This window comes from Dryobates pubescens, chromosome 3, assembly GCF_014839835.1.
Source record: "Dryobates pubescens isolate bDryPub1 chromosome 3, bDryPub1.pri, whole genome shotgun sequence".
In the NCBI taxonomy this organism is placed as follows: Eukaryota; Metazoa; Chordata; class Aves; order Piciformes; family Picidae; genus Dryobates; species Dryobates pubescens.
The window spans coordinates 30,869,668-30,890,448 of NC_071614.1; the positions used below are offsets into that span (position 1 = coordinate 30,869,668).

General features: G+C 40.4%; 1 protein-coding gene across 2 annotated transcripts in view; it reads left to right on the forward strand.

Annotated features, from left to right (window-relative positions):
- The window catches only part of KLHL29 (kelch like family member 29), a 413,696-nt gene that overhangs the window by 137,705 nt on the left and 255,210 nt on the right, over positions 1-20,781 (forward strand). The window lies entirely within an intron of this gene.

Consider the following 20,781-nt stretch of genomic DNA (forward strand, 5'->3'; position numbering starts at 1 on the left):
TGTAATTTATAACAGAAAAGGTACATATTATAACAGCATAGTTTTCATAATCCGCGTGTGTTTCCTTCACTCTGCTCTTTTATGGTAGTACTACAAAATATTTTATCAGCATCTCTGTGAATCCTATAGTCTGAAACATGAAATTGACAAAAAAACCCAAACCAAACCAAAACAAAACAAACCCAACCCACACCCAAGCCCTAACAACAAAATCCTCTTCCACTTTACCAGGCAGGCAGAGGCATCTACTTTGTGCAGTAGCTGAGCATGTGAGTGCCTGAGGAAGATAATGGCTTGTTTGCTGAATTGCAGTGGCTTCAGTCCTAAAGAATGGTGGCAGCAGAAACACCAGTGTCTCCCCTCATGGGCTTTGGCTGACATTTGGTGTTTGGCTAAGTCTGCTCAAAAGCTCTGTTAGCAGAGTAGTGGGGGCACAGTGCTAATTTGCTGTGTCCTTAGTTGTTTTTCTTATCTCTCTCCAGTGAGCTCCAGTGGTTTGTTGAGCTGAGCCTAGAGTCACATAGGATATCTCAAGAGAGTGGAGGATTATACCCGCTCCTTGCCTTCAGTCTAAAGCTGGAAGTGAAAAACATACAGTACCACCTGAAAGAGAGCTCTAGTACCAATGCTGTGCTAAATGTAGCTCTGCTGGGTGCATTAGCATCTGGCTCCTGGCATGGAAACCTCTGAACCCAGAGGTTTAATGCCCTATGCTCAGATTATATAGGGAAATGAAGTTGGAAACCAGATGCCTCAGCAGGATGAGTCACATTGCATTGCCTCCCTTTGGTGCTCATCTCGGAGCACCCGTGTGTCTTGGAGGGGGTCATGATGTGACACGTTTGCTTTATTAGCAAAGAAGTGGTTTCCTGCAGACTCTGAGGTACTTAAGCCCGGAGGGGTTTTGTATGTATTTAAATTGGATATATTGGAAGATTTTGTCACAGTTAATGAGTATTGAGGGTGTTTGGATGCAGTGGCATTGGTGTAATGATAGCGGCTAGAAGCCAGAGACACAGAAGAGGAAATTGTGTGATATTCAGATAGTTTTGTTTATCTCTGGCTCCATGTTTCTCTTAAAGTCTAAGTGTGTTTTGGTACTGTTGATCATGCATGTGTGCTTGTATTTCTGTGGTTGGTTGAGAGAGGGCTTAGCTCTCCCTCCTCCACAGAGTAAGAAACCACAGCTAACTCAGTCGAAGAGCAAAAGCTATATATTTACAAGCATATATGGAAAGCAGGTTATATATAACAATATATACAGGTATTTACAATATATACACAGAAATACACAGCAAAGACAAATAACACAACAAAAATCCCTCCCTCAGGGAGGGATCCCCTCTTTGGAACCCCCTCTCTCTCCCCCCTTACCTCCCTTTTTCCCCAAAAAGGGGTTAGAGAGAGAGAAAGGCAAGTTACTAAGGAAAAGAGTTGTTAGCAAGCTTCAAAAGCCCATGCAGGATTAGTGTTTGCTTATCTGAAGGCCAAGTCCAGCAGTTCGCAGAAGAAGCAGGCAGGGAGAACAGGCTGAAACACCAAACTCCCCCAACTCCCAAACCGAACTGAACTGAGGAAAAAATTTTCCAACCGCTTCACAATCTAAAGCTGAATTTTTGTTTATCAACCAATGAAATTCGTTTAGAATATCAGAATGTTTTGGTTCTAGTACCAAAAACATTAGCCAGTGTGTTCCAGCAGTGTTTGTTCTTAAAGGCACAGCCTCAAACGACCACAGTCCACCCCTTTCTAAACAATTTCATTGGCTGTTCGTACTGTCCATCCAATCCAGAACAATATTTACAGTTCGTAAGTTAAGTTCATCGTCCATTCCGGCTATACTCAGATGTAGATGATTCAGAAGTCCAAGAAAATCCAAAATCAAGAAAATGGAAAACAGTTTGTCTCTCCGCAGACGAAGCGAAGAAAAAGGGAAACAGGGACTCAGGGACTCTCAGTTGACTCAGGGCTCTCAGGGTTCTCAGGGTTCGTGCACCGTAGATTCCTCAGGGACTCTTTCCTTTGGACGCGCTGTAGCTGTACAACATTCTGAAATTAAACTCTCTCAGCTAAAGTTAAATCTCTTTGTGGAATACACTGAATTTCACCATTCTCTTGCATTACCCAATAAGTGTGACCCGGACCTTCTGCTGAAACCACCCCTCGGACAGGTTTAGCCTCTCCTGAGGGCGAAAATACCCAAACAGTTTTACCTAACAGATTCTTTTCCCTAACAACAGGAACTCTATCACCTTCTACTTTCTGTAGCAGATCAGAATGTGCAGGTCCAGCTCGGTTCACTGAACCTCTACTGTTCACCAGCCAGGTTGCTTGTGCTAAATGTTTCTCCCAGTTTTTCAAAGATCCACCTCCCATGGCTTTGAGAGTGGTCTTCAACAAACCGTTGTAGCGTTCAATCTTCCCTGCAGCTGGTGCATAGTAAGGAATATGGAAAATCCACTCAATACCGTGCTCTTTTGCCCAGCTCTTTACAAGGTTGTTCTTGAAGTGAGTTCCGTTGTCTGACTCAATCCTCTCTGGAGTTCCGTGTCTCCACAGGATCTGTCTCTCCAGACCGAGAATGGTGTTGCGTGCAGTTGCATGTGGGACTGCGTAAGTTTCCAGCCATCCAGTGTTTGCCTCTACCATAGTAAGCACGTACTGCTTACCAGAACGAGAACGTGGTAGAGTGATGTAGTCAATCTGCCAAGCTTCACCATACCTGTATTTGGACCATCTGTCACCATACCACAAGGGCTTAATTCTCTTTGCCTGCTTAATAGCAGCACAAATGTCACAGTCATGGATGACTTGTGTGATGGCATCCATGGAAATGTCTATGGATCTGTCACGAGCCCATTGGTATGTTGCATCTCTGCCTTGATGTCCTGACGAATCGTGAGCCCACCGAGCTAAGAATATCTCCCCTCGGTGTTTCCAGTCGAGATCAAAATCAGAGTCCTTGTCTACTTGAGAAACTCTTGCAGCTAGATCTGCCTGATGGTTGTGCTGCTGTTCCTCAGTAGCTTTGCTCTTGGGAATGTGAGCATCAATGTGTCTCACTTTCACTGGAATTCTCTCGATTCGATCAGCAATGTCTTGCCACAGTTCAGCTGCCCAGATGGGTTTTCCTTTCCTCTGCCAGCCATTCTTTTTCCAGTTCTTTAGCCAACCCCATAGAGCATTGGCTACCATCCATGAGTCGGTGTAGAGATAAAGCTTTGGCCATCTCTCACGTTCAGCTACGTCAAGAGCTAGCTGGACAGCTTTTACCTCTGCAAACTGACTGGACTCTCCTTCTCCATCCTTCGCTTCTGCAACTCGGCGTGTTGGACTCCACACTGCAGACTTCCACCTTCGCTTGTTCCCGACGAGACGACAGGAACCGTCTGTGAACAAAGCATATTTCTTTTCATCATCAGAAAGGTCATTGTAAGGAGGAGCTTCCTCAGCACGAGTTACTCTCTCCTCTGGAGGTTTAGCACAGTTGGTATCTTCAGGCCAACTTGAGATCACCTCCACCAGACCAGGTCTTTCAAGATTTCCCATTCGAGCTCTCTGTGTTATCAGGGCCATCCACTTAGACCAGGTGGAATCTGTGGCATGATGTGGTGTGGAACCTTTGCCTTTGAACATCCAATTCAAAACTGGCAATCTGGGAGCTAAGAGAAGTTGTGACTCAGTTCCAATTACTTCAGAAGCTGCTTTCACTCCTTCATAGGCAGCTAGAATCTCTTTCTCTGTTGGAGTGTAATTAGCCTCTGAACCTCTGTAACCTCGACTCCAGAAACCAAGAGGTCGTCCACGTGTCTCACCTGGAGCTTTTTGCCACAAGCACCAGGTTGGACCATTGTCACCTGCAGCCGTGTACAAAATGTTCTTAATGTCTGGACCATCTCGCACAGGTCCCAGACCCACTGCTTGGACTACTTCTTGCTTTATCTGGTCAAAGGCTGCTTGTTGTTCAGGTCCCCAGTGGAAACTGTTCCTCTTTCGAGTCACATCATACAGAGGTTTCACAAGCTGACTGTATCCAGGAATGTGCAGTAGCTCAGTTGGCAGTGCTTTGAACTATGAGTGCTGAGGTCATGGGTTCGAATCCTGCAGTGTGCTAGATGTAACATTTCTGTACTTTTTAACATAAAAGAATTCCAGGTACTGATCGTACAGAAGCCGAATCTTGTACTTAAACCACAAATATAATTTTTGCATTATATATTTACCTATCTTATCGATAATCATACCCAGGCAATACTTGTAGATCAATACACCAAAGACCGAGAAGAACAGACGCTCAAAAAGCCAAAACACCTTCATGTTTGCTCGTTCGACTTAAGCAAGCAATAAATCAAACTAATTTGTCAGCAAGCCCCGAGTTGGGCAGCCAATAAATGTGGTTGGTTGAGAGAGGGCTTAGCTCTCCCTCCTCCACAGAGTAAGAAACCACAGCTAACTCAGTCGAAGAGCAAAAGCTATATATTTACAAGCATATATGGAAAGCAGGTTATATATAACAATATATACAGGTATTTACAATATATACACAGAAATACACAGCAAAGACAAATAACACAACAAAAATCCCTCCCTCAGGGAGGGATCCCCTCTTTGGAACCCCCTCTCTCTCCCCCCTTACCTCCCTTTTTCCCCAAAAAGGGGTTAGAGAGAGAGAAAGGCAAGTTACTAAGGAAAAGAGTTGTTAGCAAGCTTCAAAAGCCCATGCAGGATTAGTGTTTGCTTATCTGAAGGCCAAGTCCAGCAGTTCGCAGAAGAAGCAGGCAGGGAGAACAGGCTGAAACACCAAACTCCCCCAACTCCCAAACCGAACTGAACTGAGGAAAAAATTTTCCAACCGCTTCACAATCTAAAGCTGAATTTTTGTTTATCAACCAATGAAATTCGTTTAGAATATCAGAATGTTTTGGTTCTAGTACCAAAAACATTAGCCAGTGTGTTCCAGCAGTGTTTGTTCTTAAAGGCACAGCCTCAAACGACCACAATTTCCCAAGAGAAAACTTAAACAGACCCAAGTGTAATGCCAGGAGCATGTCTCACGTGAGCAGTACTGCAGGCTCCTGTGTTGCTTCCCATATGTCATAGTAAGAGATGCTCTAGTGTTGACTGTCAGTGGATACAGCACTCATGCTCACGGTGTCTGGGGCTGGATTTGGGCTTTCATTCATCCAATGGGTGAGTTTTCCAAAAAAGAAACTTCTACCAAACAGGGAGTCTCTGGGAAGATTAATTAGGTAATTGTATAAATAATGAGCGAGGGCAAGACATTAGCTGCCAGCTCTGTAGTCACATCCATGGAGAGAAGAATTGATCTTTCTTCAGGGGCAGGAGTGTTCTCTCAGCTCAATTAAATGGACATGTAGTATCAGCCTGACACTGAACACTTGTTCCCATACGTGCCTGCTAAAGGGAAATACAGTTAATGTCACATACAGTCTCTGTTTAGACCTCCTGTTTGGGTGATGAAAAATGGTAAAGCTAAAAAAAACCCCACTCATTATTTGAGTTTCAAAACCTAACTGGCTCCTGGCACTTTCTGCAGCAGGGCACACCTTCTCCACTGGCTGATTAGCTTCTTGTTATCTTGTTGCAAATGCCTGGCTTCACTATTCCTGACTTTATTTTAAAAGGCTTTTGCTGTGTGCAATTGAATATACTATAATCTTCTTATCAAATACTAAAGCTCTTTAGTGATGCCATTTTGAAACATACTTCAGTTTTTCAATTGCAAATCCTTCTCTGGCGGGAAGGTCTCTGGTCACAGTTTATAGAGTGGTTGAGAATGTGTGTATGTGTATATATATGTTTATGTGTGTGCATGTAGTCTGTACATAAACACTTAAAAATATGCTGTCCACTTTTCTGATAAGGTACATTTGTGGGTTTCCCTCTAGCACGCTGGATGGGGAGGATATGCATTACAAAGACGGTAGCTGCCCTCCTGGGTCATTTTGAGGTGCTTTTCCTCTTTGGTTTTTTAAGTTGCAAAGAGACAGATGAAGTCAATAAGACTTTATTGACAGATAAACAATGGCTTTTTTTTTTCATTATTATTTTTATTATTTAAGTGAAAAAACAAAGCTGGTCTAGTTTTGAGTATGGAACTGAAAATCTGAGCTCATATATTCTGGTCTCACATCCATCAGTAACTTGTGCTGTGACTTGAAACAAAATCACTTAACCTGTGAGTTGGTTTCCCTACCTGTAAAATGGGATTGAGAGTAAGAGGGATGCCATAGGCATTAAATATTTAATGTTTGTAAAGTGCTTTGAAGACAAAGAGTGCCACACAAATGCGTAACATTGTATTGAAATATGAGGAATTGGATAACCTTGTGTAGGAAGGTTTTACTAGAAACTGTAACTTTGGGAATGAACACCAAAGTGGGAGGAAAAAGGACAACTTGCAAAATTGTATATTAATAGACAACGTTGAACTTTTCTGCTAACAAGGAAAAAGAAAAGAGACAAAACTTCTGAACAATTTACTCTGTCTAGCCTGGCCACAGGAATTGAGCATGTAATGGGGCCATTATATGAATGCTGGATAATGAGATACCTAGCTATAGATGGGCATTATTTCAAAGTGTACATCTAAGCCATCCTTAGTTGATGTTATTACTTATCTAGAAGATCAAGGAAATTGATTATGTACTTTATTCAGGAAAGGAATTGTTAGAGCTCTCCATCTGTGAAGATCATTCCAAGCAGCTCATACACTTAGAGTCTTGAATCATATGATGGCTCAAGTTGGAATGACCCTTTAAGATCATCTAGTTCCAACTCCCCTGCTGTGGGCAGAGACACTTTCCAGCAGACCAGATCGCTCAAAGCCTCATCCAACCAGGCATCGTACTTATATCAGCTTAGAAATTAATTACAAGGGGAAAGGCAAAATAATGATACAGTGCACGGAGCAAAATTTTGTAAGGAATTTAGAATAAACTTTTCAAAGAGTGTAATAAAGCAAAACCCCAGGCTTCATAATAATGTAGGAGGTCTTCTCCATGGTGTCTTTCATAAATACACTGAAATATTGCAGATACAGAAATACTCATTCCTTTCTCTTCCTCCTCCCTACTGCTACCCAGAGAATGAGGGTGCAAAGCACCTTGGAAAAAAACCCAAAACATTATTTCATGCTGCAAGACTTTTTTCATTGTGGTGGGTTTGCCATGGCCAGCATCCAGACCTCAATCTCGCAACTGTCTTACTCATTCTCCTCAACAGACACGAAGATAAAATAAAAAAGCTCATGGATCAGGACAAGGATAAGGGGATCTCTTGTAAAGTACTGTCAAAGACAAAATGGACTTGGCTCTGGGAAAATTAGTTTATTGCTAATTAAAATAGAGTTGGATGGTGAGAAACAAAGTGAAAATTTATACCAGCTTTCCTCAGCCTCCGTCTTATCTCAGGCTCAGCTTCACTCATTCATTCCCAACTCTTCAACCCACCCCTTTGGGGTTTCTCACACTTTTGTCATCATTCCTCACTGCATGTGCAGCAGTTCTGCCCTTTCTTAGACACGTTTCATAGAAGCACCATGTGTTTGGCAGGTGGGCCCAGCTGTGCTCTTCAGTGGAGCCATCATGGAGCTGGCCAGAACCAGTGGAGAGCAGCACAGGGCAGCCCCTGGCCACCTGCTGCAAACACCACTTATGCAGCCTCCCCAGTTCATATAAATTGCTAGGGAAAAAAAGATGTTGCTGAGAAAGGTATGTTAGTTCATTGCCATAATCAATAATTTTTACTCAGGGCTTTTTGGTTTTTTTCAGGTGTTTATGGGCAAGCTTAGACATATATTATAATTTTATGCATGATTTACTTAGTCCCTATTTCTGCCAGACAAGCTGGTTGCTGGATGAGGCGGGAGGGCTGTGCTATTCACAGAATTTCAGAGCAGAGTGATTGTAGCAGCCTCTCATGCTTTTTGGCCTTAAAAAAAATCTATAAATTTGTAAGACTTAACAGGAATGGTGCAGTGAGTCATCCACACTGCAATCAAGGTGTCACAGCAAATCAGAAGTTTCCACTGCTTCTTTGAGATGGGGATTCAGAGAAAATGTTGACAGTAATTAAAAGAATTGCACATACAAGGCTGTGAAACTAGTGTGCCTCAGAAGATACATGTCTTACCTCCAAACTATTTCTGGCTCCATCTTGGGTAGTATGTGCTTGTACTCACCTAGAGCTGTGGAAAGGGATGTGGCTTCCTGAAACAGTGTGTGCTGATGGTGCCTCATGTCACACAACGCTAGATTTTGCATTTGATGCCTTTCCCTAGCGTTTTGAGCTGTGACTTTAATCTCTCATGTGCCATCATCTGTTAGGATTATTTACTGAAAGTGTAGCACCTTTGCCTGATCTTCCCATGCCTGCTTTTGTTGATGCCTAAGAATTGCTAAATAATGGTAATTCTCAGTCTCCCCTGTTTTTGTTTTCTCAAAGAGCCTGAATTTCTGATTAGATAAGCTGTAACTACATCATTGCTGTTACATAGGGTGCATGCTTAAGAGCTGTAAGGTTTATACGTGAGGAGTAACTGCTCAAAGTGATGTCTCTAATATATTAAATTATTTCTCTGTGCTATGTTTTAGATCTCTGTGAAAACAAACTCCTTAGTAAGTTTTCTTCAAAATAATTTTCTTTGGTGTCTCAACATACTTATCGTTTTCCTCCTCATTTATGGGGAGATGGCAATGTGAAGAAAGATTAATCAACAAGGAAAATGATCTGTTATTTCCCTGTTCTTTTCATCTAGCCAGAAAAACCTAATGGGCTGTGATGCGAGAGTGTCTCTAAGCAGTACATATAATGTATGTGATTATTGCATGCTCAGTGGCCAAATGCAAACATTACAGAATAGAAACACAAGGTTTATCTATAAATAAACAAAGAGGAAACAGAAATCCATACTTCAGATTCTACACACAAGCTGTTCAAACAGTAAGGTTTTAATAGTAAATTTAAAAGTGTCAGCAGTAATGGCCTTGGTTAAAACTTGTCAGCAAATTCAGTCTTTTGAGTGATAATAACACTAAAAGGCTTACAACAGACTGTCCTTGGTCTATTGCAAGAAAAAGAGGGGAAAAAAAACAAACACCAACTTACAGGAACAACAAGTATCTGTTGACCTGGGGTCACTGTGGGAATCTGAGGTCTGTGTTGTAGGCTGAGAAGCTTCTTGAGCAAAGAGCAAAATCCATTAAATCGTTGCATTGTTTAAGCATGCAGCGAAGGGTCAGAAGGGAGCAGACCTCTTCAAATGGTGTTTCGCAACTATGAAGATTTTGCTCGTAGTAGTCACTTTGCACCGCACAGTATTTTGCCCACCTTCCTCCCTTCTCTTCTGAAAAATTTCCTTTGATCTAATCTGAAGGTGATCACATATGCATGAATAAGATTTCAGCAAACCTACCAAAATTATTCTAACAGCAAAAAAAAAATTATTTTGCTCCATGTATTTTTATTGACAGATGGGCCAGGCTGGATCTGTCCTGCAAGACACAGGGATGGGACAGTAGCAAATAAGTATGGTATGCTTCCAAATATTAAACTGTCCCCTGATGCACTGCTGTAAACTGAGGTGACTACTGTTGCTGTTAAGGTTGGCTTTACACATATTTTTTGCTGGTGTTGACATCTACTGGATAAATTTGCTACTGGCAGGAGGAATATGCACTATTTCAAAGAACAGCAGAGTGCTATTCCGCTTCTCTCAGGAATCACAGCTCTGAACGGCTCTGCCTTGCAGTCATAGACCCTCGCTGCTTCCTTTTTTTTGCTGTTTGCTTTTTGTTGCATTCTCCTTCCAAAATTGTCCTGTGAACAAAAATTGAATTTAAAGATAGTAAATTGCAAGCACGTTTGAGCATCAAACTGATGAAACAGCTGCAGTCTTTCTTTCATAGACTTGAATTTTTCTGTTTTGCCCAAGGCAGTAAAGGGAAATTAGTTTATTAGTTTCACTTTGGTCACTGGTGAATATCATCCCCCCTCATGAAAATAACACTTTAATTCTGCTTGATTTGAAATAATTGACCGATCAGGAGTAAGACATGTGAAGGGAGCTACGAAGACTGAATTACACTGTAGACCTGGAAGATCAATTGTTTGGGTGGAGAGCTGAGGCACTGCAGCCTTATATTACACCTGCCTGTTTATTACACTTGGCCTAAGGGGAAGGCAATGCACCATTCTGATCTGTTGCCTCAGAGAAGTATGGATGTAAAATGAATGCAAGATAAGGGAGCAGCAAGTTATTTTTTCTTGTTAATACATATTGTGTTGATATTGAGGACATTTCAGTAAACTGAGCTTCTAGTTTATGGAAGAGCATATGTGGTTTTCCTTCTTTCTATTCCAATATTCTTTGCTAAATGCAGTTTAATCTAGTTTTGTTTCTTAGCTTCTTAATATTAGTTGTAGTGATTGGCTAGTGGCAGTAGCACAAATACTTACTAAAATTAGTCCCAATGAAAGATTATTCAGATGCTACAGCTCTTATTCTTAATCTTGCTTCCTTCACTATTTCTACCTTTTTTGGTGATTTCATTTGAGGAAAATAGACCTGAGGCACAGCAGAGAGGGGAAAAAAATTCACAAGGTAAAAAAAAAGGATGGGCTTAGGCTTTGGCAAACCCATGGAACAGAAGCGAGGCCAGATGTTTGTTATACAGGCATTTGGCATGTATATAAGAATCTCACTACAAGGCTGCATAAAGAGTTTTTGACAGCTTTGGTTGAACAAAAATGAATGATTGCTATTCATGATAAAATTCAAGTTTTGGCCAGTGCTTGCAAATCTAAGAGGTTTAATGTCATATCCTTAACTAGAGTCTTGGACTTCATTAATCGTATTATGGATTGAGTTGGAAGGGACCTTAAAGTTCATCTAGTTCCAGCACCCTGCTATGGGCAGGGGCACCTCCTAGCTAGACCATTTTGCTCAAGGCCACATTCAGGCTACCTTTGAACACTTCCAAGGTTGAAGTCTCCACAACTTCTCTGGGCGACCGGTTCCAGTGCTTTACCACCTTTCTGTTGAAGAATTTCCTCCTAATGTTTAATCTAAATCTAGCTTCTTCTAGTTTGAAGCCATTACCCCTTATCCTGTCATGACATGCCTGTTAGAAATGTTTCTCTCCAGCTATTCTGTAGGGCTCTTTCAACTACCAGCAGGCTATTATAAGGTCTCCCTGCAGCCTCTCTTCTCCATGCTGAGCAACCCCAAATGTCTAAGCCTGTCTTCATAGGAGAGGCGCTCCATCTCTTGATCATCTTCATGGTCCTCCTTTGTGCCTGGATATGGATTCTTAAATCCATGTTGAAGTAGGTGCTTACCAAACATGATTTGATTTCTCTCTGTAATTTTAAAAGGTTCTATATCACCTAACGTATCTTGAGAAAGAGATGGTGAGCAGTTCATACTTTTGAGACATGAAATGATTCTTATTTGATCTTGTTATTTCTAAAGCAGCTAATTAAAGCCTTCAGACCTCTGGCCTACAAAAGGAACATTGCTGATTTACTGCATTTAGCAAACAGTCTTTGTCCAACAGTTGAAAATTCACTTGAGGCAATTGTAAGTGAAAAGTAAGAAAAAAAGGTGGTGGAAGAAGGGTTAACCAGGAGTTGCTTTTAAAAGGTGGAGGAGCAAGCTGAAAAGCAGTTAACTTTGATACTGGGTGATGTGAATTCATTTCTTGAAACATCCCCTTTCAAAACAAAACAAAAATAACAAGTGGATGTAAGTGATACTTAGTCTATTGAACCAAACGAAAATAAAATAAATCAACCCATTTTATGAAACATAGTTAGGCCATAGGAGGTGATGAGCTGTGACTGCAGATGGACAGATAATGTGGGCTGTAGCCAAATTCAGTGGCATGCACCAGGAAAGGAAAATTTATATTCCAAAACCCTAAGTGTCTGCCAGATGAGCTAGAAGTCCAGTATCTCCAGCCAGGAAAACAGGCACCTGGTACTAATGGGACTTTCTATTATTAGTGATACTGATGCCATGAAACAAACAGACCACTTGAGGAAATAGCAAAGAAACTTCCCTCTCCAGGCCCTTCACAACCTCCAAAAGTGCAGCAAGAACATTTGGTACTCCTTAATGAAGAACAACTTAGCTTTGGAGGATATGTGACTGGAGGCTAATGACAGTCCCACATTTGGGCACCAGAAATTGGAAAAACTGTTATAGGTATTTCCCTCAGTGTAGGTTTCTTGTGTAGGCTCTGGCAATTCGGTTTCTTACTGCAGGATTGGGATAACTGATCTCCCTACCTTAGTGTCAAGTGAATCATGTTAAAACATCAAAAGTTCTTGAGTACATGTGAATAGGGCCTGTGCAAGTCTAATGTTCAGTAGAGTTAATGTTTCTTGGGAGTTTTTTTGCATCTAATAAGCTCTGAATGCCTAGTGACTGTTTCTTGCTGCAAGTGTGCATGTGGTCTTGATTTGAGGGAGCATTATATGTCTCCTTGTAACAAAATATGTGTCAGAAAACTCTGTGTGGTCAGAAGGTATCAGTCCTGGAAGAGAACATTTACTACTTCCCCTGGTTCTAGCTGAAGCTTTTTAAATGTGAACAATGACAGGGGTGAGCTGACCCAAAAATATTCTCTAAGAGGGAAATTCCAAGTACACTCTATTTTACAGTTACGCATTAGTATGGGCATTCCAGAGATCTTAAGCTGTAAAATGTGCTGCATTTAACTCTTTCCTTGGCAGAGAACTTTCTCCTGTAATAGTTCTCACTGATTGATCAGTCTTCCCTAAGGCCTGGAAAATCAAGAATGACAGTAAATCAAAGGAAATTCCTCCTGCCTTGTCCAAATGTAATTTGAAGACTTAGTCCCCTTCTCCTCCCCCCACAAGAGGCCATCCCCAAAAGAGCCAAGATCCTGTTAATTAAATTTTGTGAGATTTAATTTGTGACATTTGGCAACACTGACAGTAGCTTATTCTACATTTCTGCTTTATTAACTATGAAGTCTTAGGCAAGATTAGGTATGTCAGGTGCTGGCAACCAGTTAATGCATTTTGAGGAGATAGCCCATTTCCCCAGCAGAAATCTCATTGTGCCCCTTTCTTCCCTCCTCTACCTCTCCCCAGCAGGCACCTTTGGACCCTTGCCACCAGTTGACATTCTGCCAGCCTATGGTGGGAGTCGGGGTGCTGGCTGCCGGCTCTGCTGTGTGCATCTTTCTGCACAAGCCCTCAATGAACTGGCCTTTAGTGTAGCAGCTTTTGGCATTTGTCTTCTTTTTGTTTGCTTTTCATGCTAATGAGATAATTTAATTAGGGAAGTCCATGTTTTGGGCAGTGTTTTGCAAGCAGCAGTATTAGAAAGGAACATTATGTTTTTCACTCTCCATTTTTAAACAAGGCTGGGTTCCAGGCAGTGCTGGCTACCCAAGACCCTGTAGAGACATCTGAGAAAGATATTATGCCTTTGTGTAAACTTCAGGTGGATTTTCCTTTTGAAAACCACTGCACAAAATTCCACTTATAATGCTGCAGCTGGAAAGCTCAAGTATTTGTGGCAAACAGCAGCTAGAATTTATTTTTGGGAATGGAGGGTGATGAGTGAAGATCTACCCTGAGCTTTTGGGGGTGGTGTTTGCAACAAGCCAAGGGAGAGAACAAAATCAAGTGGGAAATCTTTCCAATAAAAGCTCTGAAGACAGCAGGTTGGAATTAGGAATTTTCTCCAGCTACATATCCCCAACCAATAAATTTTGACATATTTTCTGTCCATTTATGGTTGACAGTAAGTGCATCTGAGGATGTGGATGAAGGCCTTTCAGAGTAGTTCAAGACACTTGGATGATGGGTAGCTTCCCCAGGAGGAAATCCCTGCACCTGATGTAAGCCTTGTAACTTTCTGTGTGTCCAAATTTGTCATGGAGCAGGGTTCAAGATGGGACTATTCCTCTGTCTTCTGTTCCAACAATGTCAGCAGCAGGACCACAGACACCTCTGGACCTGTGTGATTTTTTTCTCACCCTACCAGCGCTCATGTTCAGTGAAATACAACATGTGTTATCTTCTCTGCTCAGGTTATAAAGGAATTAACATTTGAAAGCAAATGACAAAATATAGCAAGGGATCATATTGAAGATAAATTTCCAAGAAGCTTAGTAATAGAATATAATTAAAAATATTTTAGTAACTTCTTATTTACGAAGAGCATATTCTTCCAACTTGGAGAAAAAGAAACCAAACTGGTAAGGTGTAGTTTTACCCTCATTGTGGCTGGATGGTTTGTTGTTTTTTTCAGTTGGATAATCTAGTTTATCTTTTTACTTAACTGAAGTGAAGATTTCTATATTCTTCTTAGATACTCAGAAATAATAAATATACACACCTTTCTACAAAAGTCTCATTTGTGCTTCTTGCATAGTGAACTCTATTCTGAGAAGACACTGTTACATTGCTGCTCAGATATTTATTTTATTTTATGTGTGTCCCAAAGCATTGCCTCCTCCAGTATATATTTGGAAAATTAAATCCTATATAATCTCTTAAATCTACTGCTTCTTTATCACTTAGAGAGTTAGGATTTGGGCTTTTTCTTCTTCCCTTTTTTTTTTTTTCCCCTTTTTTTTGCAAGAGCTTTACAACTGTTTACAAGACTAAATCAGGGGTTTACAAAAGCAGACCTTGCTTGATAATAAAGTTGTTTCCTTGCCCCTCAAATATTTCTGGGTCTTATCTTTCTATGCAGCTGCTTGTACTTCAGCTTTACAGAATCTCTTGATTGGATTCCTACTGCCTTTGTCTAACAAAGAAGTCTTTCAATGAAGTCACCCAAATGGAAAAAAAGAAGCAAAGTGAAAATTGTGAAAATGGATTAGTCAGATCCATGTAGGCTTATAACAGTGATTCCCTATGTGTCTAAGAAGGTCTTTGTAGGTTATAAATAATGTTGACCTCAAATAAAATGTTTTGTTTGTCAAAATTCTGAAGTGAAGAGTAACTCTTGAAGCTGCCAGATCTACTGGTACCCTATTTTATTTGTAAGAGTTTCTTGAAGACACGTTTACTTCTGTGTAATATATATGCATTCAGCACCTTACTATTGAGTTATATCCAGAATTTATAGTAACATTGATATATTTCAGTGTGATTTTAGTGCTGTACATGTAAGTTGTATCTTCAGTGTTGTACCTTAGGAAGAGGTTGTTATGATGGTATTCTCTGATAAAACTGCATCCAGTAACATCTTCCCTGCAGTGTATATCTGAAATCATTCACACTTAGGTACTTAGACATCTTCTTTATCTCTTACAGTTCTTCATGCTAGATCTGATTACAGCAAATCTCTCTCTTCTTCCTCATCTTTTTTTTTGAGTGGATCTCATAAAATACTTAGGCTTTACATGCACTAAACTGCTTTTGAAGCCATCTAATAGGCTATTATATCTGTGCTTCTCTTCATCCAGTCTTGTAACATGGAAAGCTATTTAGCTGCTTATTTTAATATTTCAGACTTTCTTTTCTTCTCTTTCCCTAAAGACTGTGTATCTATTTCCCTTGCTCTGTCTCCCAGTCTCTACTGCCTATCACATTTCTGTAATGTTGTTATTTAAAAGGTAAATTTAGAAACAACTGCTTACCCAGGAAAAAATTTAAATTAAAAGGTTGACCTTTATTTTTGAAGTCACTTAATAAAGTTGACTAATAGTCTAAGAAATCTGATTCTCTAGCTTCAGACTGGCTGAAAGCCTGTTTTTCCTTATATCTATATCTGTGAGGATGGGCTTTTTAAAGAGACCTTGACTAGTTAAGTGTGGAGAGCATGGAAAAAGCTGCTGTAAGGCTCGAGCTGGACTGTCATTTAGAGGAACATGAATAGGAAACATTTTTTGTGCAGAACAGTGAGTGCTTTGGGCTTGGGGGGAGAAGGGCTGTGTTTAAATGTATCAAGCATAAAATGAAATGTTAATCACTTCAGTTTAATAAATCTGCAGCAATGATCTGTCTGAACCTGGTAAGAGGCCTGTAGTTAGCACACTGCTATCTCAAATGCCTCTGGTCTTTTTCTTGCCTTGTGTGTGTGTGTGTGTGCGCGTTACCACAGCGCGTAAGCTATGGAAACAAGCTTGCATAAGAGATGTGGTAAAAAATGAGTACCGGGTGGAAGGTGGGTTTTAAACTAAGATTTAAGAGGATTTCCAAGTGACAAAAGTGTTTTGGGTAAATTTGGAAGCTGGATGTTTTAATCTCTGTAGGTGCTCCTCATTTTAGTCCCAAAGACACTTGCATTTTGCAGAGCACTTTTCTCAAATTTTACTGTGGAGCAAGCTGTGTATCTAAGGCATTCCTAAAACTCCTGGTCATAGAAAAAGTTATTTTTGCTACCATCCCTGAAGAGTGATAGATGTAAATAAAATTTTGTTACCTTTTTCTTTCACCTGCTGCATTGCATGTTTTGCTCTAGGAGAGATGTCTGTCACGTTCCTCAGAAGGGCATTCAGTGTTATTTCATTACTTGATTACCCTCCCAAGCTGTCTTGCCATGAAGGTAAATTATGGAGCAAAGGGTTGGGTGCATATATTGTCCTCATGCCTGGGTTGAATACTTTGCATAATCCTTCTCTGAAACCGAGAGGGCTGTCTATGTTTTAGCATGACTTTTGCAACACATACACAGAGATGCAATCTTCTGGGTCTGAAATGGGTTTTGTTTGCTTTGCCATATCACTAAATCTCATTTCAGATTTCTCATGGCATTTTTATTTTCCTCTGGTTGCTTGATCTCTCTTCTTTAGCTGGTAGCCTTTTCCATATCTCTCCCTTAATACCAATTTGATCTCTTTTTGCTTTGAATATATCAATTCATCCAGTAACAACTCCAGGTTTTTCTCCTCTCCCTTTTTAGTAGGTTGGGTTTTTTCCCCCCCTATGAAAGTTTTTCTTCCTTTTGACTGTACAATAAAATCCTTTGATCCTGTGTCACAAACAGGAAAACACATTTCCTTTCTAGTCAAGATTAAAGACGCTCAACTACTCCAGTGATTATGTCTTGAGTAGAGATTGGGGAAGGTCTGTCTTACTGACTTCACAAGATAGTATGTCAGCAGAATCTGTCCAGTGATCTTCAGCAGTAACAGAATGCAATATGCTTCCTCATGGACTTGTATGCTGAGATGTGTAAATAGGTTCCTTCTATTGCCAGCAATGTCTGTCTTGTGGCTTTATAGCTCTGATGTAGAGTAGAGGTATCTGAAATAGCTTTTTAAGCTTATCTGTTTGAGAGCTGACTTCTAGACCTGTCATCAAAGAGCTTCATGGTAGCTGAAAAACTGGCCCCAAAACTGAGGTGCATACATTTAAAATTAGCCAAGACTTAGCTGAGGTGGCCACTTCAGTGCAGACAGTGGGATTCCCCAACTCATCAAGATAAGCTTCCTTAGTGCTGTTTACAGGGACCTAAAGAGAAAATGTGTGCATATGAATGTTGAGGAGAACTTCTCATAAGAAGGGAAAACATACATATAAATTGTAACTACTGTATTGGTATTTGTATTAGGTATTGATCTTTCTCCTCTCCCTTTCTTCCCAACAGAAATGGCAATTTTATTTGTTTATTCTTGGGGGTTGGGAGTGTGGTATGAAACTACAGCACAAAACCCCAACAAAAACAGTAATATGTTTCTTTAAAAACTTAGCCTAAAATTGGGTATCTTGGAACCAGTGATGTCTGGGTTGGGATGAAAATGCTCACATATTTTTGATTACAGTGACTGTTCGTCTCACTGTTCGTGTGTGGTTTCCACTGGCCTATGTCACTGCTGTTTCTCAAGATGGTTTGTGCTGCCCTGTGTCAAGTTCTGTGCAGGGGATTGTAATGATTATGCTTGGCTTAGGACACTATTTGTTGGAGAAGTTTTTCTTATGAGTACAAAATATGCTTAAAGCGTTATTATGATCCTTAACAAAAATAGTCTAGACAAAGCATAAACTCTAGATCCAAAAATATACTTAAAAATTAGCTAGCCTATTCACAAACCATTTCTTACCTCAGCCAGCAGCTATTTATGAGAACATTTTATGTTGTTTCTATTTTTAAACAATTAATAGCAGGGACTAGCAGATGAATACTCATTTATTAGATAGCTACCCCCTCCAGTTTTTCTGCACGTCTTGTTGCTGTCAAACCTCTTTGTACCCAGCCAATAATGACATGTTGAATCAAGCAGTGTATATTCAGTGCAGTGCATAGGAAAATCATGACATCTTGCCCTGGCTTTTATTTTTTTTATTGAAAATATCACAAAAGGCAGTAGCTGGACAAAGAAGTGATTTTGCTTGTGAAGATGTGGTGGGTTTAAAGTAAAATTCTTAATGTGTGACTTAGTCACAGGCTTTTTTTCCTGCTTGTTATTGACGTAATTGCCTGTCAGTCTCATTCTGATCGTAGAAGTGCTGGGGGCATGGTGTCTTGGATCATGTGGCAAAAACTGCTAGCTATTGACTTATGTGTGTGTGTGCCTCTGCTCTCCGCTGAATTAAATGTCAGCTGTACTCAAGTGTGTGGGTGGGTGGGGAGTATGTGACTTGGTTCTCTCCTGTTGCCTTGTCAAGAAGTACACTAATACAGCTAATGGAGATCATTGAGCTCAGAAGGAGAAGGGCATTCACTTGACAGCCACCATCCAAACAGTCAGAAAAGATAGCTTTGTACAGTGGTGGAGACCATGCAGACTTACAAAGAAACTTTTCCAAAAGCAAGGAATAATAAAAGGCGATTTTGAAATTGTAGCTTGCAGTTTACAGCCTCCCCTTTTTGCCTGGTTTTGCAAAAGGTTCATAAAACAAAAGGAAGGGGGTTTATACCTGTGGAATTTCTGACTTTTAAAGACTCTCTGTAGGTACTGATTTTATTCTGAGATAGCTGCCACTGGAGGGAAAAACTTGATTTCTTCACCTCTACTAAACCACAGGTTTCTATTCTAACTGCAGCATCTTCCACAGCACTTATGTCTCTGGTTTTGATGTGTTCTGTGTATAACTGTCATTTCCACATGGTTCTCTGAGCTTTCTGAATTAAAGTATCAGATGGCCACAAAAGTACACAAAGAATATAAGTAAATATCAGTGAATCCTCAACCTTCAAGTCAAGTCCGCTTTTGCATTAAATCCCACCAATATAAAAATAGCTCACTTTGGTGCATTAAGAGGAGTGTTACTTGTTGTCAACGCCTAAAACATTACTCTGTGGGCCTCAGTATATACTCTTGCTGGAGATGCTTACTCCTGCAGAGGGGCAACATACCTATCGCAAATACAACGTCTTGGGAGCTGCAACTTCTTGGCTTAGCCTTTTGTTGGAGATGATTATGGAAGGGACTTGTTGGGTTTTTTTTTAACGCATGTTTATATTACTGAATTTTTAACCAAGGAATCATTTTTTTTCATCTCAAGCTAGTAGCTCACTGGTGAATCAGGTGAACTTTTAATTATTTAGTCATGAGTCAGTTTTGTTTGCCTTTAAAAAAAAAAAAAATTACCAGGTGAATAACTGGCATTATTCATGGGTGCTCTGGTTTATACCACTGCTAAGTTACATCTCCCTTAAGTAGTTTCTTTTTATAAGTTTCTGGGTGAATTTGGTTCCAGCTCCTTCCTCAACCATAATAAGCAGATATTTTAACTGTGAAACTAAATTGCTTCAACTGACCTGATGTTATTATTACAAAGAACTTATTGGATCGTGTGATGCAAATTAAAGAAATCAGATGCACTGACCTAGCTACTCATTATTTATTTATAGGAATAAATATATTTTGTGTTTATTTTTACTGTTCTTCACTTCCAAATGCTGTCAACTTTCACTTACTATGAACTCTGCTGGGAAAACAGCATTATTGCCACCATTCTGCAGGTTACAAGACCTTGGCAGGAGGACTTAAGTAGCTGCTCTAGGCTACATAACATATAATTATCAGAAGATTAGATGTTGGGAGTCTGAACTCCCAGCATTATGTTTGGACATCTTGCCCCTGGCAGAAAAAATGTACGGATAACAAAGGGTAACTGAGGAGGTCAGGAATGATAAGGACAGGATGATCACAAAAAGCAATTTGGTAGTTTGATCATCTTGGATGTATTAAGTGTTTTAAGTCTAGCCAGAAGCATGGAAAGAGAGAGGGCATATTGGTCTGCCCTGGAGAGCAGCCATGCTGCGGAGAGCTCAGGCATTGCAGTGTGAAACATTCCTATAGGAACTAGTGGGGATGTAAAACAAAAAGGAGGGGAGGGAGTAAAGCAATATTTGGCTTTGAAAATAGAGAATCATTAGAATCATAGCATGTACTGGGTTGGAAGGGACGTTTAAAAGTCTAGTCCAACCCCCATGCAGTATGCAGGGACATCCCCAGCAAGGTCAGGTTGTACAGAGACACTGATGACGGGGAAGAGCAGAAGAGTAGCAAATAGAAAGTATCAGCAGAAGTAACAGATGTAGCAGGTTGAGTTTTGTCCCTCTGATCTTTAGGATTGATGTTTGGTCACACATCCTGTGCAGAAAAGACGCACAGAAATGATCTTCAGACTAGCAAGAAAAGTGCAAGATGGAACTATTGGGAATAATTTCCTACTATTTGAATGGTGATTTTCTTACTCAGTTTTCTGTGATTGGTGTGATGTTGTTTGTTATTCTGCTGGAGAGTTTGGGCAGATAGCATTTCTTCGGGTTTGAGGGATTGGTCTCTCCACCGCATTCTAATGGTTATCCAAACTCTT